This window comes from Mauremys reevesii, linkage group 22 (assembly GCF_016161935.1).
Source record: "Mauremys reevesii isolate NIE-2019 linkage group 22, ASM1616193v1, whole genome shotgun sequence".
Lineage (NCBI taxonomy): Eukaryota > Metazoa > Chordata > Testudines > Geoemydidae > Mauremys > Mauremys reevesii.
In genome coordinates this window covers 2,238,035-2,262,369 of record NC_052644.1, presented here as the reverse complement: position 1 = coordinate 2,262,369, position 24,335 = coordinate 2,238,035, and the positions used below count along the sequence as shown (strand labels likewise).

Sequence of the window (24,335 nt, the reverse complement as noted above, 5' to 3'; positions counted from 1 at the left end):
GCACCACAGTCATCTTCTGAACGTGAAGACTTAAAAGCAAGAGCTAGTTTCAGAACTGGTTATTTTTAACTGGTAATCTTTCATGATTCCATTTGGCTTTTAGTCCAGCTGCACCCATTGCTCATGCCCATTGTCAGCAATGGATAATTTTCCTAGAGCAGACGAGGCTTAAATTAGCCTACAGGTTTTTTTACTCTAGTGTCCCAATTGAGATTTCCTCAGATCATCGGTCCACATAAAAACCACCTCACAATTGGATGTGACTGGAAGTCACTGCTCATTACTGCCCTACATACTGGACTAGCAGTGGGGGATTGCCAGTCAAGGATTGAGATGCCTTGGCAGAGCTGTAGATTGAGACAAAACTAAAACAGCACAGCTACTGCAGGTTAGGAGTGAGATGCATTGGCAGAGTTGTTTAAGGGATATTTGCAGAACACTTGGCCATGCTGCGTGACTCAAGGCAATCTTAAGTTTCACACTTGACTCCGTGCTGAATTTGCTCATATGAATGATGGGGCATTCCCTCCATAATAAACGGTGTAAAATGCTTTGATTTCCTTGCAAAACCTTCAGCAGCCTGCAGTACCTTGTCTAACTGAGCCCCTGTGCAATTATCCTTTGTGGTTATAGTGGCATTTTTCTCCCTCCCTCTTCCTCACCCCCAGCTGTAACTCAGCAGGCAGCCTTACAGCTTTTGAAGGCTGTGTGATTCAAACCCACTGCCATTGGTCAGGATGTGAATCACAGCCAAGCTAAAGTGGGGGAGAAAACCATGTGCAAATGTACAGTACCAGATGCCGATCTCCATTGTGGGGAAGCCTTTTTTGCCGTAGGCATCATTCATTGTTCAGCGGCCTATAGAGAGGTTGGAATAAAGGATGTGATGATAACTGGAAGAAAAGGTAAACAGGGAGGATTTTCTGGGTACCACATATAAACTACGATCACAGAAAAAGCCATTAGCTGAAAAGATGTCATGCTGCTGCTCTTTTCCAGGCAGGCGTGGATACTTCAACAATTCTTCGCTGCAGTGAATGAAGTCTGTGTTGTTATGATGCTCTTCCTATTCATGATTTGCTTTAGTTTTCATATGACGACAGTGCTATTCTGGAAAAAACATGTTTATCTTTTATAAATGTTGTGTATGGGAAATTTGATCTTCCAAACTCTATCTCCAGGTATATATCCTTATCTGTGGGGCATCTCTTAATCCCCAGCCTATAGTGGTCACTAGTGTGGGGAGGAAAAACAACCAACAAACACCCACCTTCATTTAGAAGCCACTCTTAGTTAATAGCCACACCTTTACCATGGCAGTTTGCTGGCATAAGTAATTATATATCATTATAATCATTTATTTTTTATTTGCTTTACCAGTTCGGATTGAGACCCCATTTATACTAGTTTTGTACAGACACCAAGAAAGACACTGGCCTGCCTCAAAGAACTCAATTTAATTTGATTGTAATTCTGATTTAGTAGGAACTGCTCTCAATGTTACATTTGTAGGGGAGCAGAATTAACTTTTTCCCCTTCAGTTTTTAAAGGTGCAGCTTCTTGCAGACTAATGTGGTACAAAGGTGTAATAAAGTTGAAACAATGTAAAATAAAAAATATTTATTTTACAAATAGTGTATTCTTATTTGGAGCTTTTTAACCTAGTTTATCTAAATGGCATAGAGGAAAATATGAGCAAGGAAAGGTAATTAATCAATTAATACTCCAATATGCCAATGACAAGCTGAGTTGTCTCACCTGTAAATAACCTAATTATTCAAACTCATTGAAATCAAAATAGGGATGTACTGCTAATTAAAGAGCAGCATTTCTGCTCTTGAGTCTTTCTGTGGGAAAACAGCTTTGAAAGGAAATATTTGGCTCTGGCTTGCTGAGTTAGTGAGAGCCAGATTCCACTCACCATTAGTCATTAGTGATGCTTTCCTCTTGAGCAATTGGAGACTTGAACTTGTGGACCTCGGATAGCTTGGCTTCAATGCAGCCACAGGTACAGTTAATTGGCTTCAAGCATGGTCTTTTTCATTATTTATGGGTCTGTTCATGGGATTATAAATCCAAGTATGTTGCATGGTTTTAAAACAACTTTAAATAAAAATCTAGAAAGCTTGCCACCAATTCTGATGCTTTCACAGCTCAATGTTAAAGCACTAGACTGTTTTTTTTTTTTTAAATCACCCATTGGTAAAATGCAGTAGTAAAAAGAGGGCTTAAGTTCCTTAATGTTTTTCTTAAGATTCCCAATGTGTCAACCAAAGACGAGTAGAGAGAAAAATGTAGGGCCTAATTCTGCTGCAGCTGATCACATTAAATAGTTTCTTACACATTCAAGTAGTAAAAAGGATTTTCATGGGATTACTTGAATAAGTAAGGCTGTCAGAATCAAGTTCTTCAGAATCAAATGCATTGGTAATACTTTTGGTGACTAATTAAAATGCCCAGAATTGCTTTGTGATGGAAGGAAAGAAGATGCACCAGTTTATTTTTCTGCTGTTTGGAGTTGCTAGTTCTGTAAAATATGGGTCTCTGTGAACCAGGTTATTGGTTTGTCTGCCAAAGTTTTGAGCTGTTTGGAGCGAATCCACAAGAAATCCAAACGGGGGGAAAGGCTTTGCAAAAGGCCTCCCTTGTGTAGGAGTTTTAGCATGTATAAGAAAAAGCAGAGTTGTCTACTAGTTAAAGAATAAGACATGGAACCAGAACTTCTGGCTTCTCTTCCTGGCTCTTCCAGTAACTGTGTGTGTGACCTTGGACAAGTCACTCTCCTTCTCTGTATCAGTTTACTTACCTCTCTCATACTCAGTATTTGTTTGTAAAGCACATTGAGAGCTGTGGATAAAAAGGCACTATGTGAGTGTAAAATAGGGGAAAGAAGTGCATCTGCGGTTTCTTGTAGGACTCCCTGTGCTGCTTGGAGAATTTTGTAACTTCATTCTTACTGGCCTAAAGAAAATATAAGTGTAAATGGTGAGAAGTAGAAATACCATTCGAACACTAGCAGCGGAGGGGAGGGCTTGTGGCCATCTGACTGAGGTGCTGAGTTGTCCTAGAAGACCTCCATTCTGGCAGGAAAATCTGTTGGGTTTAAACAGCTCATCTAATTTCCAATGTCTATTTTTTTTATAAGCTGGAAAGAGCCAAAAGAACTTTATTTGCCAACAAACGTCCTATAAAACGTTAAAAAAAAATTGTAACCAGAACTCATGTCCAAACTAATCCCTTGAGTCTTATTTAACATATACAGTACACCCCCAAAAGTTTTTTAGATAATTAACATATGGCGTTTGTCAATTCATGTTTTAATTTCTGCTCCTTTTTACATTTGTCCAGTTAACTACATGCTAAAGTACACCTCTACCCCGATATAACGCGACCCGTTATAGCACACATTCGGTTATAACGCGGTAAAACGGGGGGGAGGGGGGCTGTGCACTCTGGTGGATCAAAGCAAGTTCGATATAATGCGGTTTCACCTATAACACGGTAAGATTTTTTTGGCTCCCGAGGACAGCGTTATATCGGGGTAGAGGTGTACATGGCTTAGAGCAAAAGATGACTTTTTATAGATTTGGATACATAAATGGGAATCAGGCCCACCATTTACACCATGGCCTATCTACACTGTGAGAGACGTGTATAAAAGCCTTAGCATAAATGAGAATCAGGCTCTCTATATATTCAAAGCTATGCAACAGCCAGAGCAGGTGGGAAAGATGCACATTCATGCTCTCACACACAGGATGGGATAGGAAAAATTTAGTTTTGTTTTCTGTGGTAGCATAGGTCAGTTCCCAGGATTTCCATCTTGACTTGAACATCCTCTAATCCAGGGGTCGGCAACCTTTCAGAAGTGGTGTGCCGAGTCTTCATTTGTTTATTCTAATTTAAGGTTTTGTGTGCCAGTAATACATTTTAACGTTTTAGAAGGCCTCTTTCTATAAGTCTATAATATAGAACTAAACTATTGGTGTATGTGAAGTCAATAAGGTTTTTAAAATGTTTAAGAAGCTTCATTTAAAATTAAATTAAAATGCAGAGCCGGTGGTCAGGACCCGTGGCCAGGACCCGAGCAGCGTGAGTGCCACTGAAAATCAGCTTGCGTGCCGCCTTTGGTAACTAACACTAGTTCCTCAAACGAACTAAACTATCTCAGCCAAAGGACTTTTTGCTGGTATAGCTGAGTTTACACTGGGGCATTTCCTGGCATAGCTATGTCAGTTAGGAGTGAGATCCCCCTCCCCCAGCAAAACTTTAAGTATAGGCTGGACCAAAGTGTTTCCATGGAGGCCACCAGACTGATATGACCGTTGTGTTTTGATTTATAGAAAGGTGAAGTAAAGAGCAAAGTAGGTTTTAAATGCTTACATTAAGAACAGAACCTTTTCAGGTGCTTAATTTCATGTCCATGCAACCACTGACTGCATCTGTGAACTTCTGTATTACATTATATATAACTTCTATATTCATCACAGGCATATTTGATGTTAAAGTTCTGTTAGGAGAAGGGGTTGGTAAAAATTGCCTCATCATCATGATGTCGCAGTGATGTTCTGCATACCGGACATGTTTGTTCCTCTGCTTTGTTATTTGACATTAAAGGTGGGATTATTAATTTGCCCTTAGCCTACGTAGGTGATTCCTCCTCCTCCCCCCAGCCCTTTTTTTTTTTAAAGCAGAATGCGCTCTCCCAAAGAGAGAGGATTCTCAAAAGTTGTGTAACTGGATTTGGCCAAGTCCTCAAAATCGACATGGAAGAGGTGGGTAAAATATATTGGTTGCTGGAAGTAGTTAACTCACTGGGTTTTTTAACTGAATTTAGTGCTCAAATTTAGCCAGTATAGTGAAACACGGGGGAATTTAAGAGGTGAGATTTGAACTCTTGGTGCTAAATTAAACAGGTTTGGAAACTGACGGCTGCTTATCCCCAGAACAAGTACAGCACAGGCAGCATTAGTGCAGACTTACTTACATCGGCTAGCATGCCTCAACTTTGATCTGGAGAGACCCCTGCTATGTGAAAAGAGGAGAGTTCAATCTCCATGGACCATTCAGTTCTTGGCATCTGTGCTGTGTGTCCTCTGCATAGCAGCTACTTCATGTCACAGCAGCCACACATGCTGTCACCTGCTTTTATGTTTTCTCCTGTACAGTGCTATGGGCTTAAGGGCCAGAGGCAGATGGGGCTCAGGAGCGTCAAAAGGCAGAGCCAAGGTAAAGCCTGAGACAGGCAGGCAAGCAGAGTCAGGAGTAGCAGCAAAGAATCCTGTGGCACCTTATAGACTAACAGATGTTTTGCAGCATGAGCTTTCGTGGGTGAATACCCACTTCTTCCAGGAGTCAGGAGTGTGAGGCAGTGCAGTGTGTGAGTGAGAGCAGCAAAGTCATTGCAGTGTGTCAGTAAGAGAGAGCGCCATTGCTCAGGCAGATAGTCTGGGTACTCAAAACTGTGCCACCCATGTGTCAAAAGTCTTCCATCTGTACCAGAGACAGCATAATGCTAGCGAAGTTTGGTGCTGCACAGGAGTGCTTTGATCATGTACCTTCACTCTGATTTGAAATCTCTCTGCTGCACTGTTGAGCAAACTGTCAGTTCTGTTGAATTCTGTCTGTGAGTTGTAGTTTTGTGATGTGGTTAGCATCTAGCAGAGACCATGAGACTCACTGTTAGCATTCAGATATTACAGTGATGAGGGTGGGATAAGAACTTGAATGAAACTGAGTCTTACTTGTGACTTAGAGCTCCAGAAGTGAAAGTCTGGTATATTACAATGTTCATGCTTCACCCCATAGAGAAGATTCAAAGTATTTGAGACTCATGCAGTTTTCTCTGCACATTTGCCTATGAAGAGAGGTTATTGAATGCTATAACTTCCCAAAAGAAAACGAAAAAGGATTTATTACCTCTTAAGATAGGTAACTTGTTTTCTTTTTTAAGTTTGTTAGTTATCTAATCTTTTATTGCTAGAGCAGATGGCTTAAAGAGCTGAGTGTTAGGTTTGGAATACCCTAGGCTGTTTGGAACAAATCCTGGGAAGGTTAAATCTACCCCTCTTTATTCTAAGTGGATCAACAGAGTTTCCTGTAGCTTAATATGTGAGAGTCTTTTTCAGAGGAGATCTTCAAAACTGAGATCTTATCTTCAGTGTGTGGGTGTTAAAGGTCTCATGGCTTCTTTGCCAGCATGTCCACAACTTTTTATTCTACACCTCTACCCTGATATAACGCTGTCCTCGGGAGCCACAAAATCTTACCGTGTTATAAGTGAAACCGCGTTATAATGAACTTGCTTTTATCCACTGGAGTGCGCAGCCCCGCCCCCCCGGAGCAGTGCTTTACCACGCTATGTCCGAATTTGTGTTATGTCGGGTCGCGTTATATTGGGGTAGAGGCATATCTAAAATGCACGCACACTTAGTATAGCATACCTTGTTTTGGCTGTTGCCCTCTTAATCCAGAGGTAGTTGCTTTTCAGTGATTGTGTTTTTATGTGATTTGTGATGCTTTGAGGGTGACATGCTATATAAATATAAAATATTATTGGATGCATAAAGGTTTTACATGGCCCAACCTTTGTTGCAAGTGTCAATGAATGTAATGTATCACATTACATCATAAAAAGGAAGAAGTCTTGGGAAAATGTGGACCCTACAATTGTTCTTGTTGGTGAGCACTCATATAGTTTTCAGAGTGAGTCTGTATCAGCAAAAAGAACGAGGACTACTTGTGGCACCTTAGAGACTAACACATTTATTTGAGCATAAGCTTTTTAATCATTCTTTTTAATCATACAATTGTTCTTTTTGGAGTGAGGACTGGAATCCTTGAATGAAATCTTTTTGCCTGTAGATGGGAAATGTTCACGTCTTGTAGTCAGAGTCATTCTGAATGATTATTTTTTTTCCTTCTTTTTTCCACTAGGGAAGCAAACCTGTGTCTTAAAAGTGTATTTTACACCAAGGTGTTAGCTCTTTCAGATACCAGTAGGTTACTCACATGAAGTGTGGATCTAAAATTTCAGGAGCAGATTTCAACCCGCAGCAGTCTTCCACCTTCCTGTTGGGTTATGCCTTAGTGTTGATTTTAATATGTTTATGACCTCTCCAGTTGTTTACCTGAGTATTTTGATGCAAAGCAATGTATTTTGCCTTGGAATCACTAATTCTTGGTTTATTTAGCAGGGTAGGAAGACACAATGTAAACTGAAGAAATAGCAACTACCTTGAATTAGACTTGAATAAAAACTGTGAGTGGATGGGTCATTACACAAACTAAAAACTATTTCCCCATGCTAATTTTCCCCCTACTGTTACTCACACCTTCTCATCAACTGTTTGAAATGGGCCATCCTGATTACCACTACAAAAGTTTTTTTTTTCTCCTGCTGATAATAGCCCACCTTAATTGATTAGTCTTGTTAGAGTTGGTATGGCAACCCCCATTTTTTCATGTTCTCTGTCTGTCTGTCTATCTTCCTACTGTATTTTCCACTGCGTGCATCTGATTAAGTGGGTTTTAGCCCATGAAAGCTTATGCCCAAATAAATTTGTTAGTCTCTAAGGTGCCAGAAATACTCCTCGTTCTTTCAGCTACCTTCGGTAGCTATCCCTAGACTTCATCTTTGTTCTTGGTGTTTGTTTGAAGGTGGTCAGGGCAATTCTGGGTAGTCCCTAACTTTGTCCTCTCAAAGGCAGTAGGTTTCATGGAAAATCATAGAATATCAGGGTTGGAAGGGACCTCAGGAGGTCATCTAGTCCAACCCCATGCTCAAAGCAGGACCAATCCCCAGACATTTTCCCCGGATCCCTAAATGGCCCCCTCAAGGATTGAACTCACAACCCTGGGTTTAGCAGGCCAGTGCTCAAGCTATAATTTAGACTGGATGCCAAAAGGGTGCAGAATGTTTCCCTTTGGATTGAGTAGTCCTACTCACTTTGCATTGATGCAGTGATTACACATGGAGCAGGAGAACAGACTATGAGGCCCATTCACTGTGTAAGTGTTGCATTCTTGAGGCCAGGACTGTCTTTTCATTATAAGTCTGTATTGTGCCTAGCACACTGGGGCCCAGTCCAGGCTTGAGACCTCCGTACTCTGCTGCAATACAAGTAACACATCCCCACTTATTTCAAAAAATAAAATTGTTGATAATCTCAATCTCCAGATTTTAGTGGGATGTTCATATCCGGCTGCGTAGTGAACAGTTTCCCCAGTACTAGGACAAGCATATAAATGGAGGCCACTATTTTGACCCTAGGTAAATGTTGCTATACCTTTTGCTTCCTATGGCAGCAAAACACAACCACTGGTGTAACATATAAAGCTTTCCAGGGGTCACAGAGAACCATCTAGCTGTCATTTCTGGAAAGGATAGTCCACATTAGTGCTTCCCATCTTCTTTGAAGCAGCATCTTCCATCTACCCTAATTCTAGATTATATAGATAATGGTTCACCGATATCCTTTTAATGTGTAGGGATCAAGAGATATCTTACTGATATCTTTTGATTTCTAAATCCTCTCTCCACTACAAGCTTCTTCATGTTATATAGGGACAGAAGGGGGTACGGGGATTAGCTAATTTATTTAATGGCATCTCTTAATGCCTTTTGATCAGCTAATGAATAAACGTCCCCTGTCAAGCTGTCATTTTTACAGATTTGTGCAAATAAAGCCTCTCATAAATAAAATTAATATCCCTCCAGGGAGGTCTGGACTTTTTGACCTTGACCAGTTATTGAAAATTCAAACACAGAATTCAGAGGGATTTCTCTCTTCTGCTGACTGTTAAATACCTCTGGTCTCCTGATAATGTCAGTCACAAGGGATTGCATTGCTGGGAAGGAAAGTATCATGCTATGTTTCTCAGTTATGATGTATGGAGTGTCTGTGATCTGTCACTTTAGTCTTTGGAATACTGCGTAGCAAATACTTGATATGAAGCACAATAGAAATTCACAACGCATAGGTTATTTTGTACTCCAAGTTTTATGTTGGAAAAACAAAATGTGATCCAGGAAGCTCCAAAATTTAGGGGAAGTAAGAAGGCGAATTCACTTTGACTTGGAAATGCCCATTGTGGAAAACACGGTGCACGTGATGAAGTGTTCATACATACATTTTAAAAGACGGGATATACACTTCAGGTTTAAGGCAGGTGAAACCTGCTGTTTTCAGGTCTCAGTCCTTATCTTCAAGGCAGTTAATGATCTGGGCTCAGAATACCTAAACGATCATGCAGGGCTCTAGGGCAAGGATTGTCTTGGGCACAATGGAACTGTTTACTGCAAGGGTTAAGTTCATTTGTGCAGGAGATAGAGCTTTCTCAGAGGCTAGTCTACACCTATGAAACAAACTCCAGGAGATCACCACAAACCTTACCACCTTCCTTTCCAAGTGCAAGGTATTGCATCAGGCTTGCATTCACTAGTGTAAGCACACAACATATCATACATCCAAAGAAAATTAAAAAAACAATCCACACGCAATTTTCCCCCTGAAGAAAGGAGAAAGAAGGAAACCACATATGACAGATGCTAGTCACATACCTTAGTGCACTGCAGAAAATTGTGCAGATACCAGAGTAGTGTGTGCGCTAAAATAATCTGAATAGAACAGAATAGAATTTCTCTACATGGTAACCTCTCTGTACTGAGAAATTGTCATTGATTAAAATAGTAAAATTCATGTTGCATCTCATATTACTCTGTGCTTCTGTAGCACCTGTCATCCAAACACTTTAAAAACATTAACTAATTCCATCTTTGCAAATGTTCCTGTGACATAAGTAATGGATACTTAGAGATTAGCTGCCACTGAAATGCAGCCATTTCTGGGGTGGTATGTCATAACTGTTGAACAGTGCAGAACAGCAACACTAGATAACAGTTTAGGACTGAAAGTGAGGAAGTGTCTCTAGCAGAAACTAGGTGGGATATAGACAGGCAGAATGTAACTGCTAGAGTTGAAATTTAGCTTGGACACTAGGATTCAACCCCAATCCTTGGAAAAAATGCATTTGAATTTTTGATGAACACAAGTGGTCAGGACTTTGGTTTGGCATCTCATCTAAAAGAAGGGTAACATGTCTTCCCTAAATCAGTCCTATCCTATCTTATATCTTATTTTATATCTTAGCCTCTCTGTGTATCTGTTCCTAATGTGCCTTTTCCCATTGTACCTAGGTGCCAAAAGATTGACATTTTTCAAATCTCAAAAAAAGGTCCTGTGTAGGTTCTCTTTGATTTTTGAGCAAAAGTTTGGGACAGTTATTTTATCTGAACTGGTTCATCCACCCTGCTGAGAATCTACTGGGATCAGACGTCTTGCTCTTTGTTTTGTACTCTGACGTACAGATAAAATTCAGTATATTTGTGGGGATTTGAACTGTTGCTGGGTTTGACAATCAGAAGTCTTTTCCCCTTATCCCTGAGCTGTGTAAAAAAAAAAGTGACAAATTTGATTGACAGATTTTTTTTTTAAATGATAAAATTTTAAATCTCATTATAACATGCACTGCCAAGTCTCTGTAACAGGAAGACACTTAGCTTTTTTAAAGTTAAAATTAATTTCGGGGGGAGAGAGGAGAGTCTTCCACCACATAGATGAGACTCAACAGGTGTGTTTATCCACTGATGCTTTAGAACTGTCAGCACCACCACACTGAATGACACACCTTTCTTTCACTAGCTTGACTTTCTTGTTATTTTTGTGTGTCCCCTTTGTGCCTGAAGCTGCTAGGCAGAAGTGTAGAGAAAGCAAAAGTCATGACCTATCACATTTTTGGAAGAGCAGTATGCTTCCACCAAGGGGGGGCGGTGGAAGGAAAAATATTTTACCACACATTACATCTTCTGTCTGCTGTAGCTGTAGAATGCAAAAGAATAAATTAAGATTCAGTAGAGTGTTTTGCCATAAGATTGCAGTACTCAAAATTTCTGTCTTGGTTGTCAGAGAGACGAGGTGGATGAGGTAATATTTTTTATTGGACCAATTTCTGTTGGTGAGAGAGACAAGCTTTCAAGCTTACACAGAATTCGTCTTCAGGGCTGGGAAATGTACTCAGAGTGTCACAGCTAAATACAAGGTGGAACAGATTGTTTAGCACAAGTAGTTAACAAATTTCCAAGGACCATTCAAGGTTAAGTGTCCCATTAACACCTCTCCAGTGATTGGGGTAAACTGGAGAGGGGGGATTAAGTGGGGTACAGGTTGTTAGAGTAAATCATAAATCCAGTGTCTTTATTCAGGCTATGATTCTTAGTATTTAGCAAGGTTGTGAATTTGAGCTCCCAGGCTCATCTTTTGAAGGTATTCTGCAGGCTTCATTTGAGGATGAGGACGGAGAGGTCAGATATAGAGTGATCACTTTGGGAAAAGTGTTCACCCACAGGTGATATGGCATTTTTGTCTTTTATCATTTTTCTGTGCAAGTTTGCCTCGTTTCACCCATAAGTTGTTATTGGGGGCATTTAGTACACTGGATGAGATATACCACACGTAGCAATAGGCGTGTGTAGGACCCATGGATCTTGAAAGGTGTGTTGTGAGGCATCTGTTTGTACCAGCAGAGAGATGTCTACAGGTTTTGAATCTGTTGTTTTGGCAAGATCTGGTGCTGCTTTGAATTGATGTGGCCTGGTTGGTAGGGAGCTTGCTTTTGATAATGAGCTGGGAGTGGTTGGGGGTTGTTTAAAGAACAGAAGAGGAGGTTCAGGAAAGATTTCTTTCAGGATATGGTCTCCATTGGGTATGCATTGTAACTGTCTGATGATATCCCATGTGGGGACATTAACACACTAGCATCAAGCAATGGAACCCTACAAACAACTGTATACAATAAACCCATGGAGCACCACACCTACCTTCACAGATCCAGTAACCACTCCAAGCACAGCAAGAAATCTGTTATCTACAATCAAGCACTCAGATACCACAGAATATGCTCCAAGGATATACACTTTTACATACTTAAAATGGCCTTCACCAAACAAGGACACTCCACCAGAGAAGAATTAGACACTCATGTCTGGCCCATACCAGCTAACTCTCTCTCACGGGGGTTGGGCTGTGGGGCTGTTTAATTGCAGTTTAGACTTCCGGGTTTGGGCTGGAGCTCGAGCTCTGGGACCCTCCCACCTCGCAGGGTCCCTGAGCTTAGGTTCTAACCTGAGCCCAGAACTCTGTACTGCAATTAAACTGCCCCACAGCCTGAGCCGCGCAAGCCCGAGTCAGCTGGCACAGGCCAGCTGCGGGTTTTTAACTGCAGTGTAGACATACCCTCTGAGTACATTTCCCAGACCTCAGGAAGAGCTCTATGTAAACTTGAAAGCTTCTCTCTCTTTCACCAACAGAAGTTAGTCCAATAAAAGATAATACCTCACCTATGTTGTCTCGCTAATATCTTGGGACTCAGCTCAGCTACAATAACACTGCATATCTTGCTTGTTCTCAGAATGAAACATTGTGAGAACCAGGCTAGAGAGATTTGGGGTGTTTGGTTCATGAGACGCTTGCACAGTCTTATGAAGTGAGCCACAGAACTTAAAAGCTGGAGAATCACTGCTCTAGGAAGTCATAAAATTACGATAAGTAACACTTTGCCCAAATTATTCATAAGTAACACTTCATCCTGCTCTTACACCTTGTATCTGAGGATCTCAATGCTCTTTACAATTATTAACTAATTCAGCCTCACCTTAGGGATGTAAAATACTAAACAGTTAAACAGTTAACCGGTAAGCATTAGTCTTACCAGTTACCCAACCCTAACCATTAACCCCCAGCCTTGGGGCCTGCTGGAGCAGCCCCAGCCCCAGGCCAGCCCGCCGACCCCAGCCCCAGCCATACTGGCCCACCGGAGCAGCCCCAGCCGCTCACCCTTTAATTGGTTAACCGATTAAACAACATAATTTTAATTGTTTAAACAGTTAACTTTTTTAATGGATATTTACGTCCCTACCTCACGTCATCCATATGAGGTGCTTTAGGACTACTGGCCCCATGTTATGGATGAGAAACAGGCACAGAGACAACAGGACTTATCCAAGACTATGTTGGAAGTTTGACGTACCGGTATATTCAGGTCAGAACCTGTCTCCTGCTTTCCACTCCTGTGTCTTAACCACAAGATCTTCTGGCCTGATCTTCAGCGGCATAGCACCTGCAGTTGACATTATCTTCAGTGGGATTTGTGGGTGGTTGGCATTTTTGAAAATCAGGCTAATCTCTCCCCTTTTTTTCTTCCACCAATATGCTTGAAAATAGCATTTCAATTAGGAGTGTGAAAGTGCTTACAGAAACTACAATCAAACCGGACACATTTTTCAATTTAGTCAAGTGCCTGCAGTCCCCGTTTCAAAGCATTGCTAACAGTGATGCATCTGGAGCAAGCAAAGTTTAATCTGTCTAGAACTTTTTATTTAATTAGCATATGAACAACTATTTGCTTTTATTGTATCTGTAATGTTGAAAGGTGATTATGTATTTAAAGTGTGTACAACTCTGTATAAAACAGAACTCGATAACGTATGAATCCTGAGAGTTTGGGGAAGGAAGTCGTGTCAGGCTGCTTTGCTCCAAAGTGCCTTCCATTGGAGGTTCCTTCAGTCAGTGATCTTTGATATTTGATTTTCTGGTGGACCAGAAAATTATGTAAATGTGTAGACTTCGCTGGCTGATTTCATTTGATGTGCAGATGCAATGGACAATTCACATTCATTTAATAGCACTCACTATAATTTCCAGCATAGAGTAGCAACGTTAGAATAGTCATATTAATACCTGTTTTGGGTATCTACTGCTTAGCTATATTTATTTTTAGATTCTTTTGTTGTGATGTAAAACTATGGTCATTGCCAGTTTCAGCCAATAATAATACCATGGTATTTTTCATGCTTGGTAATTCCATTCTGCCTAGCTAAATTCTCCTTATAGTTGGCTGCATGATCCTTTTTCACTTCCTGCCCGAAATTGTTATGTACTCTTGCAGCACACTGATAACAGCTGCCTGATTTCTCCCCGGAGGTGGCTGCACATTAGTGGCAGGTGAAGCAGTTTCTGTATGTATCATGTAAGTCAGTTTGTAAAGCACTTCAGTATGCTTTGGGATAGAAGGTGCTATAAAATTCAAATTGGCATTATGTTATATTCTAGCAATGTCTGGCTTGAGTCTTTACCATCTGTGTTTGTAATATATACATAGTAAGCTCCTCAGAGCAAGGACCATGTCAGCTGCAGTGACTTTTGCAGCCGTGATTACACTAGTGCTTACTGAAAAATAAATAGATAATTTAAACAAAACAAAGGGCAAAAACAAATATAATACCAACAATTCCTCAACCTGTGGAATGAGAGGAGCTATGTGTTGCAAAGAATTCCCCATTGTAAATAGCTCTTTCAAACGTAGACAAAATTTGCTGTAGTTCTGTGCTAAATTTCCCTGTGCTGATTTTATAGATGAGAGTCCATGGCATCAGATAGTCTCATGGTCCCATGTTTCAAACACCAAGAAGGCTAATTTTGCAGCTTTTAGTGCCTCTGTGTGTGCTATTAACACTTCATTACAGTTCTTACAGCCTCCATCTACTCCCTGTGGTTCTCCATTAGACAGCCCCTCTGAATCCTGTCTTTAGTATATTCATGGCTTGGTGAGAAGCAGGAATTTAGTGGAGTGTACCACCACACTTAACATGTATACTATACGAGGCATCCTCTGTTCTTGGGAGTCTGGTATTTGACACACAATTGCAAAGTGAACAAGGGAGGGAAATGTTAGGGTCAGTGGATGACACTCATTCTGGCAGAGAAACCAGAGAATTGGCAGCTTAGATTTCTTAGGACCTTAGAATTGGTAAAAGTAGCAAAGAGTCCTGTGGCACCTTATAGACTAACAGATGTTTTGGAGCATGAGCTTTTGTGGGTGAATACCCACTTCAACATCCGACGAAGTGGGTATTCACCCACGAAAGCTCATGCTCCAAAATGTCTGTTAGTCTATAAGGTGCCACAGGACTCTTTGCTACTTTTACAGATCCAGACTAACACGGCTACCCCTCAGATACTTAGAATTGGTAATTATCCCAAATTTAGCTAAAACCACAATTCTGATAACCTCCCTCATTTAAAAAATGTCATAAACTTCTACCCTGTTTTGGAATGTTTAAAAAAAAAAGCCTTTAAAAATTTAATGTCTGTTTAACCTACGGTATTAATAGGTTCATAGATTCATAGATTGTAGGACTGGAAGGGACCTCGAGAGATCATCGAGTCCAGTCCGCTGCCCTCATGGCAGGACCAAATACTGTCTAGACCATCCTGGATAGACATTTATCTAACCTGCTCTTAAATATCTCCAGAGATGGAGATTCCACAAACTCCCTAGGCTGTTTATGCCAGTGTTTAACCACCCTGACAGTTAGGAACTTTTTCCTCATCTCCAACCTAAACCTCCTTTGCTGCACTTTAAGCCCATTGCTTCTTGTTCTATCCTTAGAGGCTAAGGTGAACACGTTTTCTCCCACCTCCTTATGACACCCTTTTAGATACCTGAAAACTGCCATCATGTCCCCTCTCAGTCTTCTCTTTTCCAAACTCTGTATCTATCAGAGGTCCTGCCTTCCTTAGGGAAATTAGCACTAGTGTAACTGCACTGATATATTTACACTGATGAAAATCTCTAGCATAGACACACTGCACCAGTGCAAAGCAGGACTGGCACCAGTGGAATTTACCTAATAAGTCTCATCAGTGCCTGGCACATTTTGCTCTAGTGCAGCATTTCTTCATGAGGGTCTTGCACTGGTTTAGTTACACTTGTATGAATTTCTTTGGATTGGCACTTCAGGACCATTGTAGGTAAGCACTGATGATGATAGGGAGGCAGTAAGTGTGCTAGTGGGGACTCAAGAGAATGAGGTTCAGTTCCCAGCTCTGGGACAGATTTCCAGTGTGAGCTTGGACAAGTCTCTTAGGATGTATCTACACTGCCCCACAGTTTGAACTAAGAGGTGTGTTAATAGCACATACACAACATACAGGCTTTGAAGAGGACTATATCAGTCTAAACTCTGGACCTTTTGAGTTCATGCCCACAACATCCATATGGGGGAGTTACAGCACGGCACTTTGGTATACACTGTTATCTCCCCCCCCTCCCCTTTCTACACAGAAGGGCAGTGTAGATATACCCTTACACGCTCAGTGCCTCAGTTCCCCATCTAACCTGTCTTGTGAAAGGAGACTCAAAGAGCTTGGCTTGTTTAGTCTAACCAAAAGAAGGCTGAGGGGAGATATGACTGCTCTCTATAAATATATCAGAGGAATAAATACCAGGGAGAGAGAGGAATTATTTAAGCTCTGTACCAATGTGGACACAAGATCAAATGGATATAAACTAGCAATCAGGAAGTTTAGACTTGAAATTAGATGAAGGTTTCTAACCATCGGAGGAGTGAAGTTCTGGAACAGCCTTCCAAGGGGAGCAGTGAGGGCAAAAGACATATCTGGCTTCAAGACTAAGCTTGATAAGTTTATGGAGGGGATGGTATAATGGGATAGCCTAATTTTGGCAATTAATTAATCTTTGACTATTAGTGGTAAATATGCCCAGTGGCCTGTGATGGGATGTTAGATGGGGTGGGATCTGAGTTACTACAGAGAATTCTTTCCTGGGTGTCTGGCTGGTGAGTTTTGCCCACATGCTCAGGGTTTAGCTGATCGCCATATTTGGGGTTGGGAAGGAATTTTCCTCCAGGGCAGATTGGCAGAGGCCCTGGGAGTTTTTCGCCTTCCTCTGCAGTGTGGGGCACGGGTCACTTGCTGGAGGATTCTCTGCACCTTGACGTCTTCAAACCACTATTTGAGGACTTCAGTAGCTCAGACATAGGTTAGGGGTTTGATACAGGAGTGGGTGGGTGAGATTCTGTGGCCTGTGTAGTGCAGGAGGTGAGACTAGACGGTCATAATGGTCCCTTCTGACCTTAAAGTCTATGATTCTATGATCTATTTTTTTACTCCTGTGTAGCTGTGGTATTCCCCTTACTTGTTTCTTATGAACATGTGCCTCTTCATCTGGTAGTATGAATAATCAGACAGAAGCACTGTGGGGGCTGAATGATTCTCTACCTGCAATCAGGCATTAATTTTCTGGAGAGTAACTAAATACCTAAAATATAAGTGTGTGTAAATAAGTTCTTTAAATTTTGTTGTTCACTGGGCAGAGAAGCCCATCTTTCAGATCTACCCCAGCTTGCAGACTTTTTGTTTACTAGATTATATCCAGCAGTGTCACCCAAGTTCAGAGACAGCACAGTAATGCTATTGTGAGCTTACTGTTGTTTCCCTTGGAACTACCAAGTGGGCGCTGTGCAGTACTAAGGATATTACACAGCAACTGCTTAGGCTTGTTACGGCAATATATTTTGATACCTGTACCTTACTACTTAGTTGTTACATTTATATTAGCTCGGGCGGTAATCGTGTCGTATCTAATAAGTTAAGCATGAGCGGACCTAGTGAGTACTTGGATGGGAGAGCTCAAAGAAACACCAAAAGTCCTGGAAGGAGTAATGTTTGTGATTCAGTAAGGCAGTGGGCCCCAAACTTTCTGTGGCCAGTAGCACATTCATGTTTTCAGAAGAGTGTGGCGGGTGCCAACAATTTCTCAAGGCTTATTTTGTATTTGTACATTAAATATGATTTTTTGGTATTATTTAATATTCTTCCCACTCTGGGTTGAAATAATATGTACGTTGTCTCTTATTTGAACCACTCATTTTGGAGCAAAATGTTAAATAATAAATTGCAAAGCACAAGAAAACAGCAGTATCAGCGCAGGAAGAATACTCACATACAGGGCCGGCTCCAGGCACCAGTGGAGCAAGCAGGTGCCTGTGTTAGCACATGCTACGGGGCAGCATTCGGTCCATTCTGCAGAGGCAGAGAGTTTGGTTGGTTGGTTTTTTTGCTGCAGTTCTGGGCAGTACAGTGAGAAGCCTGAGAGAAGCTGTGCAGCCTGCACCCCCGGAGTACTCTGTCCTCAGGGGGGCCCTGGCATCTCTCCCCTGCTGGGCACTAGGCGGGCCCCATGCCTGCCGGGGACAGAGAACACCGGCGCCTGCATCCCTGGAGTTCTCTGTGCCCGGCAGGCACGGGGCCGCGGCTTTTTTCCCCTGCTGAGCACTAGGTGGACGCACATAAATGCCCTGGCGGGCGCCATGGTGCCCACGGGCACTGCGTTGGGGACCACTGCAGTAAGGGAACCTCTTCCTTTTGTGTCAGCTCCCAACCAGTGCTGTAGCAGAGTGATAGGGGGACTCTGTTTTCTGAGTGATCTATAAAACTGAAGTGAATTATCTGTGAGGATTAGACGTTCCCATGGCAGTTTTCATAGAAATAGGGGTATCAATCCCATTACCTCCTTGAATTTACATACTACCTTTCTAAAAAGAAAAAATGACCTGTGTGACTTCAAATGTGGAAGTTACTTTTGTGGCCCCTGCTGCGCTGTGGTGTTGATACAGCGTGGCTGTCATGTTCTGCTCTACACGTGGCTGCATTTCAGTGATGGGTGAATGATGCAGTCTGTTAGAGGTTTGGGATCCTTCTAGGTTAAAGGCCCTGAATAAATACAGTTGTCATTATTACTGTAGCATGTTCATGGCACTGTAAACAAGGTAAACTTCAGAGGGCAAGGGTTGTTTTAAAATTATATTCTTGTTAATAGAAATTGGTCCAGCAGTCCTTTGGAATTTCCTATGATCTTAAGGATACACCTTTCCCATCCTAAAAATACTTGTGTAAAGAGGATTCATAAGTGTTAAAGCCATACCATCTAAACATACAAAGCTCAGTCTCTTAGAAGTACTGATTTCCTCTCCTCTGTTTCTATGGAAGTAAGATGTACGCAGTCTTATCCTCAGTATACAATATGTTAAGCAGCTGAATCTTTTTTTCCTTCTTAGTTCTGATTTTTTTTATTAGCAGGATCACATTAGGGGGTTTCGTATCACAGTGCCTTTAAACCCTGCTCAGATCACAGCTGCAGTGCAGATCTGAGCACAGGAAAAAAAAATCCCTTTCCAGACCCAGTAACAAAAAAGGCTTTGCCTAGGAATGGCATGATGCCAGATTTGAGGTTTTCAGAACAAATTCCTCAGTTTCACCATTCTAAGCTGAAAACTTCAAAATGTGCTTTGCCAGGATCTACCTAATGGCTTTGTGCTAAAAGTTAATATAGGAGGTGTTTAAATGTATCTCTTTAAAAATTAAAGATTTCAAGTGTATGACCAGTAGGTAATTTGATACAACTTCCTGCTGTTGCAAACACCTGTTCATTTGAACTAGTGCTTACAGCGATGGGAATCTTTTCGTAAAATACCCTAGTGAAGACATAGCTGAACTGGGCTTGATTAATAGGTTCTCCTCAAGAGAGCCTCAAGACTGATGTGTACTGCCCGAGGTACAGAAGGCTTTTATTGAGCTTCACCATTCTAGAGGATGCCTGGCCTCTTAGTCCCTCAGCTCCCAAGAACCAAATTTAACCCCCCCCCCCAAGTTGGAAAAATTGCAATTGAAATACATCATAGTTAAGTCTAAAAAGAAACCAGAGCAACCAAGGTGGGTATAAAGAATCCTGTTAGAAGGCTTTGTTTTATTGTTAAATAAAATCTGGTGAGGAGGTTTTGACTAATCAAATAAGCAAAAGTAAGTCAAAAGCATCATTAGCAGAGCAAAAAGAAATACTGAATGTTGAACTAAAGCTAACATTTTATCTCACAATATAGGGTTTTTCAGATGCACTCATAGATGAGAGAAACTAAAGCAGGAAGAAAACCTACCTACTAAAATAAATGCAATGGGAAATTGAAGACGGCGGATAAGTAAATGGTAGATTTGTTAAACAGTTACTTTGTTTTTTATCTTTTGAGATCAAATTACATGGTTCAGTTTTGAGAGTTGTTAGCCATATGTAGTAATGTGTGATTAAGCAAATGCTAAACGGAAGACCTGAACGTTTTTTTCTTCAGGCAAGTAAAATTGGTCCAGAAAATATTCATCACTTCCAAAGAGTTTCAGTCATAACACTTGCAGTTCACAGATAATGTGTCAGATTTGTGAGTGACAGACATAACTCCATTATTAAAAACAAGTCATGATAAGTTATAGACTAGTCAGTTGTTGAAGGAAAATTTGGGAATGATCTTGAGAAGGGAGTTATTGAGCACACCTTTAAAAAATTAATTTGATCAGTGCCAATGTAGATTCATGATTAAGAAGTCTTGCTTAGCTAGTTCTTATTTATATTCCTGGAAGAATATTCCTGCTGCCATGTCACGCAGAAGAATTGGGGTGAATATAATATTGTTAGATTTCCATGTAACATTTGACTAAAGTTCTACATTGACGTTTGTTTCTTGTGCTAAAGTCTACAAATCTGTTACAATGGGTACTTCAGTCTCCTTGCAGGTTGGGACAGAACCAGACCTGTCAGTCACTGGTAGCTGGGGAATGCCCTGCCTCTTTAACTTGTCTCCAGATTTTTCTTTACCTACAGAGGCCTGCAGCTCCCCTCTGTACTGCAGAGTTTTGCTGAGGAAAATTCTAAACTTTAGTTCAAATTTTTCTACTAAAAATTCAGTTCAGTATTGTGTCCATCTGATTCCCATTGCTACGTTTGATTTTTGAGCTTGTGTTCTCTCTCACACTCACACCCCTCGAATATCTCACTGGGGAGCTTGGCCAGCTCGATGAGCAGAGAGCAGTTTCCCTCACAGCCTAGTCTGGGAAGGGTCGCCGTGACTTTTCGAGGCAGGAAATGAGCCATGCAGGGTTGGAAAGACTGAGCTGTGGGACAAGCAGCTCCCTCTCCTCTATTTCCATAAGGGAGTGAAGCCAGAATAGCAGCATGTCTATATCCCGCACCAGCAGCCACACCTCTGACTGTGGAACTCAGCCTGCTTTCTCTGCTTCCCCTTCCGCTTGAATCATGGGTGGAGGGCACTGGACATAGCACAAGTGCTGCCAACAAGGGTCCTTCAGGCACAGTCCCCTCCCCCTATTGCCGCTTCAATAACAGGCATCCCCCAACCCCAGGGGATCCCAATTTGTATCCCAGGCTCAGACCTACAGGGGAAACACATGCCTATCTGAATCCTGTGGAACAGAAAGGGGTAGAGCTTCTGGGGAACCCATCCTTGAGCCCTACCCCGGCACCTTGCTGGAAGACGCAGAAGGGGCCCATGGAGGGGAGTAGAGATGAGTGGACACAGCCTCAAAGAGGACAAGGATATTGCTAGTCACTTGAAATATTTTCCCTTATTTCTGAGCACAATTTTACTCGCTTCTCTGAAGCAGGATGATGGAGACAAACTCTCAAGGGGAAATAAATGAATAATAAAATGAACATTGTTTCTCCTCACATACACAGAGTACAGCATGGCAGGTTAATGCTGGAAAGACCAGGCCTTAGATATGTGCTCATTCTTCTATAATTACATTTCCCTTCGTGCCCCTCCCCCCCCCCCCATACTACCTCCTAGGGAATTTGTCGTCCTTACTGGAGGAAAACTAGCAGCCCATAAGAGTTAGGTCAGCTGTACTGTTGCAGCGCATCTGGTGAAGATGCTCTTTGCCGATGGGAGAGAGCTCTCCCATTGGCATAATAAAACCACTTCCTTGAACAGTAGAAGTTACATCAGCGGGGAAAGCTTTCCCACCGACATAGTGCTGTGCACAGGAGCGCTTATGTCGGTGTAACTTCTGTCGCTCAGAGGGTGGTTTATTCACACCACTAAGCAATATAAGTTATGCTGACATAGTCTGTAATGTAGATATAGCCTTAGATAACTAAATAGTAAAGTATGTTTTAAAACAAGCAAAAAGAAACCAAGACACACAGGGTTGACTCTTTCACGCAAAAGTATACTGAATATTGTGAAACTACACTTAGACTCATAGACTTTAAGGTCAGAAGAGACCATTATGATCATCACTTAGAAGGTCTGCAGCTGCTCCAGACTCTCTATAGCTATATATCGCTCCTCATTCTTCCTGGGCAGGTGTGATAGTGCTTTCCTGCTGCACCTAAAAGATGGGGAAAGTATTGGGTTATAGTCCACAGCTGCTGCTGTGGGTCATAAAGCCCTAACTATTGGACTGTCACTTTTGCTCCCAGTTTCTGTTGCAGGTCGCCATTCCTCACCTCTTCCTCCTCCTTCAGCAGATGGCTGTGGAGTGAAAAGAGGGACAGTGGTCCAGAGGTGAAAGAACTGGAAGGCAGTAAAGGACTTCTTGGCATGCCATTTATTGCCTTGTACCCCAGTTTCCCACCTTGGCCCCCATTATATAAGGTTTCTCAGTGTGTACCCATCAAAATGTAACCTGGTATCACTACAGAAAATTAATGTGGCTATTTTTCCTAGTGGTCAAGAACTCAGTGTTTCTAACTAGGGGAGATTTTACCTGTAAGAGTGGCCTGTTCACTGTGCAAGTCCTTCACAGGTAGCCAAGTCCAGGCAGACAATCTCAGCACCCTCTTTTGGATATAAAATGTCTCCAGGGGCATCAGGCCAAAACAAATAAACAAACAAATATGAACTATCATCTGAAACCCTGGATGCCCCCGCATGCTTTCACAAGGAGTGCTAATGCAGGTGGACAATAATGTGAATATGGTTCTTCTCAGCCTAAAAATCAGATGGTCTCAGGGCTTCTCCCTGGAAGGAAAGGTCAGTTAGCTCATATAGTAGGTTTAATCTACCCAATCATAGTGGTAATTATGGAGTCTCTGATTCCTCCAAATTATGAACATATTCTCAGTGGAAAGCAGTGGCCGTTTTACTTAAGCCTGTGTTTTCTGGTGAATTTGCATTTAAAACAGACAAAGCTTTAGTGAAGTCCTTTTTTGTTATACTTAAGATGATTTATGGGTGCAAGGGTAAGAAAAGAAACAATATTTTCATTCATAAAACCCTTAAGTGCTCATAAAACTGCTTTGCACTAGAATGACAGAGCAGAATGAAATTGTTAGACTTTTTAATGGGATAATAATCCGTGGTTGTGGTTATATACATTTTTTAAAGATTCTCCTCCTTTTCCCCTCCTTCTTTCCATCTCTCCTGGTATAAGGTTATAATCATGATGGTTTTATTTGTACACCAAATCAGTCAGTGTTTTGCAGACCTCTTGCAGTATAACACAATACAATTTTGGTTTGTATACTCTCTTTCCCACAAGCAGGATCATCAGAATGCTTTAGAGAACTAAAAATACAATTAGAATTAAATAATGGCATGGGTGGGAAGAGGTGGAGGAGGAAACTCTGATGTAACAGCAGTAGAGAAGAGTTATGCTTTCTGGTGAAATTTTAAATAAGATAGTGAATTTAATAGGTAAAGAGCTACAGGAAGATTGCCAAGGAGAAGAAGGCTCTTGCACCCAGAATGGCAGAGATTTGGTGAAGAAACAGAGGAGTCCAGTGCTAGTTGGTTGGATGAGTGTTGAGAGAGGCATGGTTTGTCTGAAAATTTGCTCCAGACTAACAGAGTTTTTTAAATCAAAGGCAATTTTGAATGGTGTCTTGAAATGAACAGGAGAAAATGTCTTTGCATGTTGTGTGTTTGAGAAGGCAGCAGTGTTAATCTGTACGTTCTGGAGAACTGCGACTTTGCAATTTCTTTTTCCATACTGCGACGGGTTGGATCACAGAAACCCCCCTGGGATCTGCCAACCAATGTGCCAAGACTACCTCTGCTCCTGTTTTCCCTGCCAGCTCAGGACTCCAGCACCCTGTCTTGCTGAGCCAGACACTCCTGTCTGCTCCAACAAAGACCCAGGGTCTGAATTACTTGTCCCAAAACTGCAGGTTTACCTGAAAGCAGCTAACAGAAGTGTGCTTGTCTTTAACACCCGAATGCCCAACTCCCAATGGGGGTCTAAACCCAAATAAATCCGTTTTACCCTGTATAAAGCTTATGCAGGGTAAACTCATAAATTGTTCGCCCTCTATAACACTGATAGAGAGAGATGCACAATTGTTTGCTCCCCCAGGTATTAATACATACTCTGGGTTAATTAAGTAAAAAATAATTTTATTAAATACAGAAAGTAGGAGTTAAGTGGTTCTAAGTAGTAACAGACAGAACAAAGTAAGTCACCAAGCAAAATAAAATAAAATGCGCAAATCTATGTCTAATCAAACTGAATATAGATAATCTCACCCTTAGAGATGCTTCAGTACGTTTTTTCCTCAGACTGGACACCTTCCAGGCCTGGGCACAATTCTTTCCCCTGGTACAGCTCTTGTTCCAGCTCAGGTGGTAG

The 24,335-nt window shown here is 41.5% G+C and overlaps 1 protein-coding gene across 10 annotated transcripts in view; it reads left to right on the top strand.

Moving 5' to 3' along the window:
* Positions 1–24,335, top strand: part of BICRA (BRD4 interacting chromatin remodeling complex associated protein) — a 112,963-nt gene that overhangs the window by 52,253 nt on the left and 36,375 nt on the right. For 9 of the 10 annotated variants that reach the window (XM_039510804.1, XM_039510803.1, XM_039510793.1 and 6 more), the window contains one exon: positions 19,799–19,901. The exons of the other annotated variant lie outside the window; for it this stretch is intronic. The gene's annotated coding sequence lies outside the window, so the exon portion shown is untranslated. The remainder of the gene's footprint in view (positions 1–19,798; positions 19,902–24,335) is intronic. 10 annotated transcript variants of the gene reach the window in all.